At 61.3% G+C, this 6364-nt stretch overlaps 1 long non-coding RNA gene across 1 annotated transcript; it reads right to left on the bottom strand.

The window, feature by feature from the left end:
* Nucleotides 1-304: 304 nt before the first annotated feature.
* Nucleotides 305-2881, bottom strand: LOC107967312 (uncharacterized). The gene is made up of 2 exons (XR_001707659.3): nt 2625-2881; nt 305-1428 (listed from the first exon to the last, which is right to left on the bottom strand). It is a non-coding gene; the product is annotated as an uncharacterized LOC107967312 (long non-coding RNA).
* Nucleotides 2882-6364: the final 3483 nt, after the last annotated feature.

Here is a 6364-nt window from a genome sequence, read left to right as displayed (position 1 = left end):
GGGGCTCCAGGGCAGCATCGCGAGGTGCCCCCAGGTCTGGGATGCTGCATTGCACCCACATCCCGGTGCCTTGCTCCCTCCTCCAGGGCAGCACTGGAGGGTGGTGGGGAGGGGACTGCCCAACCTCCCTCCAGGGGCGGGACGCCCACCAGGCAGGTACATGAGAGATTAGGACTTGCAAGGGCACTTCTGAAGCATCTGTTCACCACCTGTGCCTTTGACTTTTGACTTCTTTTGCTCACAATTTTTTTTTTTAAGAAACGGACTTGAAAGGGGGCATTTCTCAATTTGACTTAATATTGCGTTGGCAGAATGGAGTTTATGCTGAGAGATCGGGGTGGTGAGGGAGGGGTCTCCTACACACCCTGAGCTGGCAGGGGACTTGGCTGGAGCCTTGGGAACAGACAGGGGGTCCTGAGAGCAGAGTGTGGGGTCAGCAGAGCCCAGCTTCCCAGGGCCTTTGGAGATAGCTGAGCTGTCTGGGACACACTGCCAGGCCGACACCCCTCAAGGGAAGCCAGCCTCAGGCCTGAGATCATGGGGATGCTGACCCTCGGCCTGAGGTCCAGGGTCCCTGGCGTCGTGGGGGTGGGGCAGTGTCACCTTTTTGTCCTTTGGCCTAAAGGCTCCTAAGAAATGATGGTCAGCTCCCCATGGCTCTAGACATTTTCCTGAGGGGTGCATGAGGAGCGGCGATGCTGGACCAAGCCCCCCACCTGTCCCTGTAGGTCCTACCAGCAAATCCCCAGGGAAGGGGCAGGTGCAGGTGGGAATCCCAGCTCCCTCCTGCCAGCTCAGCCTCAATTTCCAGAGATGCCATGTCTTCCTGAGTCAAATGGGAATTTGAGCAATCCAGGTAGTCATGACAAACAGGACCCTGGTTGTGATGGTGCCTTCTCGGGGCCTCATGCTCAGGGTGCTGGAAGAGGTCAGAGCCTTGGCCTCATGATGGCCAGAGGCCGGGAGGGACGCCGATGGCAACTGCTGCACGCTGTCTGCCCACATTTGCACAGCATGCCCTACAGGTTGAATCTGCTGGGTTTCCAGCCGCCACTCAGAAGCCACTCTGCTCTCACGTGCCATGTTGCATCTGCTCAGCTGCAAGTCCCAAGAGCCAGTGGGGGGTCCCAACGCCTGATGGAGACCACCGTGCTCCGGCACTTACAGGAGCGTGGTCAGCAGGTGGCCTCCCTAGAGGAGCCCTCACAGGGTCCCAGCAGAGCAGCTGATGCCTCTGCCGGGCAGTCCACTGCCAGGGGTGTGCTTCTCTGACCAACTTGCTTCAAAGCGGAGGACACACTACGGGGGCCCAGGACCTGGGTGTGAGTCCTAGCAGTGCAGGCTCAGGCGGGGCATTGAGCCTCTCTGACCTCGGTCTCTTCTTCTGTGGAGAGGGAGAACAGGCCCCGTCGTAGAACCCTCAGGAGGCTGTGAGGAGAGGAAGAGGTGGTACCTAAGGCTCTGAGCATGGCGCTTTGCAAGTTAGTGACATAAAGTTAACCAGGACCACTAGGCAGCTGTGCGTCGTGGCTGGGACTACCGGTCGGTTCACGTGATGTGGTCCAGGGCTGGGACACGAGACCCAGGACCCAGCTGCCGCCATGAGAAAATGGTTGAACTGAGCGTGTTGGATGAGGTTGTCACTAGGACCCCCGGTTTCTCAGGCTCTGGGAGTCTATGGTGGAGCGCACAGAGCGGCAGCAACCCCCTGCCATCCTCTGCTCCGCCAGGAGGCTCCTCCATGCCTTCACTCTGCAGCTCTCCTCTGGCCAGTGTTCCTCTCTCCCACACCAGCGAGCCCTTGCTGCAGCCCCAAACCTGCCCCGGACTCTCCTTCAGAACTCTCTGGAAGCCTGCAAGGCAGCAGAGGTGTCCTGAGGTTGGAAGGTGGCAGTGGGGGGAGGGGAGAGGAAGAGGAGGCCAGGGGCTGTGCGGGTCTTCACCTCCCCAGCATGGGAGCTGATGGGGTTTTGTTCTGGGTGGAGGTTGATCCTAGAGGCAGGTCCTGCCCCAGAACTAAGACTCCCAGCCCCGCACAGCCAGAGGGGCCTCAGAAGAGCCAAGGACCTCACAGCTTCCATGTGTCCGCCCCAGGTGCCCCAAGGGCCTTCCAAGCAGGCCACTGGCTCATTCCTCCCTTCCCAGCAGGGCTGAGCCCAGTCCATGAGGGCCAGGTAGCAAGGGGCTCAGTCAAATCTCACTCCTCTGACCGCCTCAGCTTAGGAGACCCCCAGAGCCCTTCCCTGCAGGGGGCCCGGGCTGTGCTGAGCCTGGTTCCTGCCTCTACCAGGTTCCTTGCCTGACATTGCCTCCTCTGTGACTTGGTGGCTCCAACCCATGAGAAAAGCTCAGCCCTGCCCTACCCTCAAGGAGGCACAACTCTGCCTGGAGAGTCGGGGGGCTTCCTGGAGGAGGTGGTGGAGAGTCAGGGGGACTTCCTGGAGGAGGTGGTGGAGAGTCAGGGGGCTTCCTGGAGGAGGTGGTGGAGAGTCAGGGAGCTTCCTGGAGGAGGTGGTGAAGAGTCAGGGGGGCTTCCTGGAGGAGGTGGTGAAGAGTCGGGCGGGGGGGCTTCCTGGAGGAGGTGGCGGAGAGTCAGGGGGCTTCCTGCAGGAGGTAAGGCTCACCCAGACTCTCCAGGGAGTTGGAACTGCCCAGGGACTCAGAGTATCAGGAAGCTATTCCAGGCCAAGGGGCTCCACGTTCAAAGCATGGTGGTGTGGACGCTCCTTCCCCTCTTCATTCTGCTCTGAGGGAGCTCTGCTGGGCACCAAGGAGGGTGTGTGCCTGGGATGATCAGGACTAGGCCAGAGGGGCCAGCATTGGCCAGATCACAGAGAGCATCAGACTCCAGGCTCGTGAGCTTAGAGTCGGTCCTAAGAACAGCAGAGACGGGAGGGTTCCAAGCCAGGGGACAATGTGGACAATGTAGGTTCTAGAAGGTCCTCAGGCTGCATCCTGGGGGCTCCCAAGGTGTGGGGAAGGCGGGAGGCGAGGAGCAGAGGGGGCCGAGCAGGACTCCCATGATCCTGCTCAGGGACCTTGGTCATGCCAGGCAGCCCTGTTCCACTCAGCACCCCTGCTGCTTTCTTTCCCCTTGTTCTCTGACCCGTCACCCTCTCTAGCCCCCAGGGCAGAGAAATCTGTTCCTGGGCTTTCAGCCCTGGGCTCTCCTTGCTGTATTCCCCACCTGGACAGCAAACAGCCCTGAAATCCAGTGCCCGTCACTGCCCGCTGCATTCTGGAGACAACCGAGGAATTGGGGATGGAGTGCAAACAGGCTGCAATGGAGCAGCTGAGCCCAGCTGAGCCCAGCTCAGCCACCTCCTTGCGCAGGGCCCAGCCTCTCTGCCTCTCCACGGAGCTGTGGGGAGGCCCCAGGCAGCAAGGCAGGGCCAGAGCCTTGGGGCGACAAGAAAGCAGGACCCCGCCCTGGACCCCACACTGCAGTCTGTGGTCCTGTGATTCTGCCGCCGGTGCCCTCTGCCATCCACTCGAAGGCTCTCTGGCCCCTTGGGCCCCAACCTGCACCGTGTATCCTGCACCTAGTGTCCTCTGAGCAGCAGGTTTTCTGGGGTCCCAGGTACCAGTGCTTCTTGAGACCTGTCAAACCATTGCGGACTCCCAGTGACCTGAGCGGGCCAGATGCCCCGGAACAACTGCAGCTTAGGACCCTTGGCAAACCCTCAGGGCTGAAGCTCTGTTCCCAAGGCAGACCCACGCTGGCTCTCAGAGAACTGAGGTGTGGGGACTGCTCAGGGGGAGATGGAGGCTGGGGCGATCAGGAGTCTGAGCTGGAGCCCTGGGGCGCTGTGCTGAGCCCTGCCGCCTGTCATCAGCCCTGGACGCAGCCCTCAAATGATAACTACGTCTATGGGGGACATAAGAGCCAAGCTAGACTCCGCTAATTGACTGAACAGAGCCTTGCAGTGAGGCACAGCAGGGTGAAGGTTGTGCTCACAGGATCTGAGTTCAAATCCCAGTCCCGGTACTTCCCAGCCGTGTGTCCCTGGGCAAGCACCTGTGGTCTTTCTCTGCCTCAGTTTTCCCATCTGTGAAGTGGGAAATGATACTAATAATCTCCCCTCACTGTCTCCCTGAGAATTAAATGAGCTGCCTTGTGTGTGGTGCCTGGCACATAATCCGACGCTTTATGTGGGTGGCTGCTGTTGCTAGAGAATTAATTTTGATGTTGCATTTTCTACTCATTACTGGGAGCCATGGCTTCACGTCTCCGCTATTTTGGTAGTTACCAAAATTCGTGTAGGCCCAAGGTACTGGAGGCCAGGTAGTAAAAAGTCCCTGTGCTCCGGGGCTGTGGCCCACAGCAACATGCTCCATAAATGCAGGGATCAGGGGTTGCTCCAGGCTCTGCCCCCAGGAGCAGCCGCCCCCAGGGGGTGGGATCCACTGGGCTCTGCAGTGGTCAGTCCGGGGCCTGAGCCTCAAACCCTGGCAGCTAGGAGTCAGGGGACCCAGCCACGATGGCAGGACACCCCGGAGGCTGGCAGAGGCGGCACCCAGACCTCCCCCAAGAAGCTTCCCAGCCCATACAGAAAGGGGACACCAGTTCTGCTCACCTCCCCATCTCCCCAGAGGACCCCTGGGCTGGGCCCACATCCTCCCAGGAGATGCTGTCTGCTGGTCCCAGGAGGCTGAACCGCTGGGCACAGTTCTTCAGCATCTCCTTTGCCCGGGGTTCCCACCTGGCAGGAGAGGAGGAGGTGAGAAAAGGCATAGCAATGGGGCTGAGCGGATGCCGGGCCCTCCAGCACTTCTCCTGCGGCCAAGGAAGGGGAGGGCGAGCTGCAGGGGATGCAAGACAGCCTAGTGGCCCTGAGGGAGAAGGCAGAAGGCAGGCAGGCCTCCCTGGGTACCCCCTGCCAGCTTCCCCAAGGCATCCCCAGATGCTGCCCTGCCTCAGTGGGTCTCTCCTGCAAGGGACGTGCAGAGCTGGAATTGCCTTTAGTTGAAGCCACTGGCTGCTGAGGTCAAGTCCAGACTCTTCTCCTGCTTGGAACCCCATGCTGATGGGCAGAGGTGGGTCTGGGAGCTGGCAGGAGCCAGAGGAAGGTGGTGACTATGGGGGGACTTTGAGGGTTGCAACTGGGCTAGTGCCGGCCAGGGAGGAGCAGGGCTTATGGGGGGAGGATTTAGAAGAGACCTGAGCAGCCCCAAACCACACATCCAGCCTGGGCTCCTGCCCAAGGGGCCCCCACAGGCCCCACAGGGATCCCTGAGCTGGGACAACCCAATGGAATACTCAAACTCATGCCTCTTCCCTCAGCCCTGGGGGGTCCTCCCCCAAGACACTGCAGCACCTCCAGCCAGACCCTGGCTGCCTCGTGGCCCCCTGACACACACTCCATGGGTTGGACAAGACTGCACCCACCTTGCCCACCTGCCTCCTGCTTACACCCCCCAGGGTGAGGCTGGGGCGGGGAAAGGACACCCAGACTCTGCCAGCCACTCGTGCCTGCACGGCACCAACCCAGGGTGACCCTGGGACTTGGGACACAACCTGGGCCCTCCTGGGCCTTCATTTCCAGCTGGCAAACATTTCGTCTTGGCTGGCGGCTGCGTCAGGAGCCTGTGTTTCAGGACGACTGTCCTTGGCTGGCCTATAGTTCATCCTTGTCACATGAGTGCCCATCTCCCCAGACCCCTGCTCACTCCAGGATCCCACAGCCCCCCAGCTCATGTCCTGACACCTCCCCTACCGCTCTTCGGGCCTCCCAAGCTCCAGCATCTTCTCAGCTCCATCTCCAGGCCTGTGGGGGCCCTGCCCTGCCATCCAGGGACTGGCTGGGCTGGAACCTCCCTGTGCCACTCCAGGTGGTGAGCAAAGCTGCCACTGCTGTCGGGAACCAGCAGGGAGGGGCAGCTGAGCGCGGTCTCCAGGCCGGCTTAACCTTGCCCCTGAGCTGCCTGAGCTCAGCCCGAGCTGCCTGTGGCAGCCCCAGCAGGTGGGACAGTCTCTGCTTTACTTACCACTGGGCAGGGTTCCCAGGGCACACAGTGCCTGGTCCCAGGCAGCCTCGTAGTCACACCTGGGCACTGAGCGACCACGGGGCTGCTGCCCACTAGCCCACCTGGAGAGCAGATGGGGCTCCCAGGACCCCACGCAGGCAGAGGAAAGCCATCCTACAGGCCAGGCCCACACAGGTCAGCCTGTCCTGGGCCTGAGCTCTGACAGTCCCCCACACCCAGGGACAGTGGGAGCCACAGCTCTGCAGGGCTTGGAGCCCTCCCCCTGCCCGGGCCCAGGGACCCGCCCCGTCACTGGCACACTGCAGCCTGCAGTCATCACAGGCCTCATCTGAGCCGTCCTTGTCAGGGCTGTGAAGGAGAAGCAAGGTCGTGCAGG

This window comes from Pan troglodytes, chromosome 9 (assembly GCF_028858775.2).
Source record: "Pan troglodytes isolate AG18354 chromosome 9, NHGRI_mPanTro3-v2.0_pri, whole genome shotgun sequence".
NCBI lineage: Eukaryota > Metazoa > Chordata > Mammalia > Primates > Hominidae > Pan > Pan troglodytes.
Note: the sequence above shows the minus strand (reverse complement) of the source record. Positions and strands in the feature narration are given on the sequence as shown.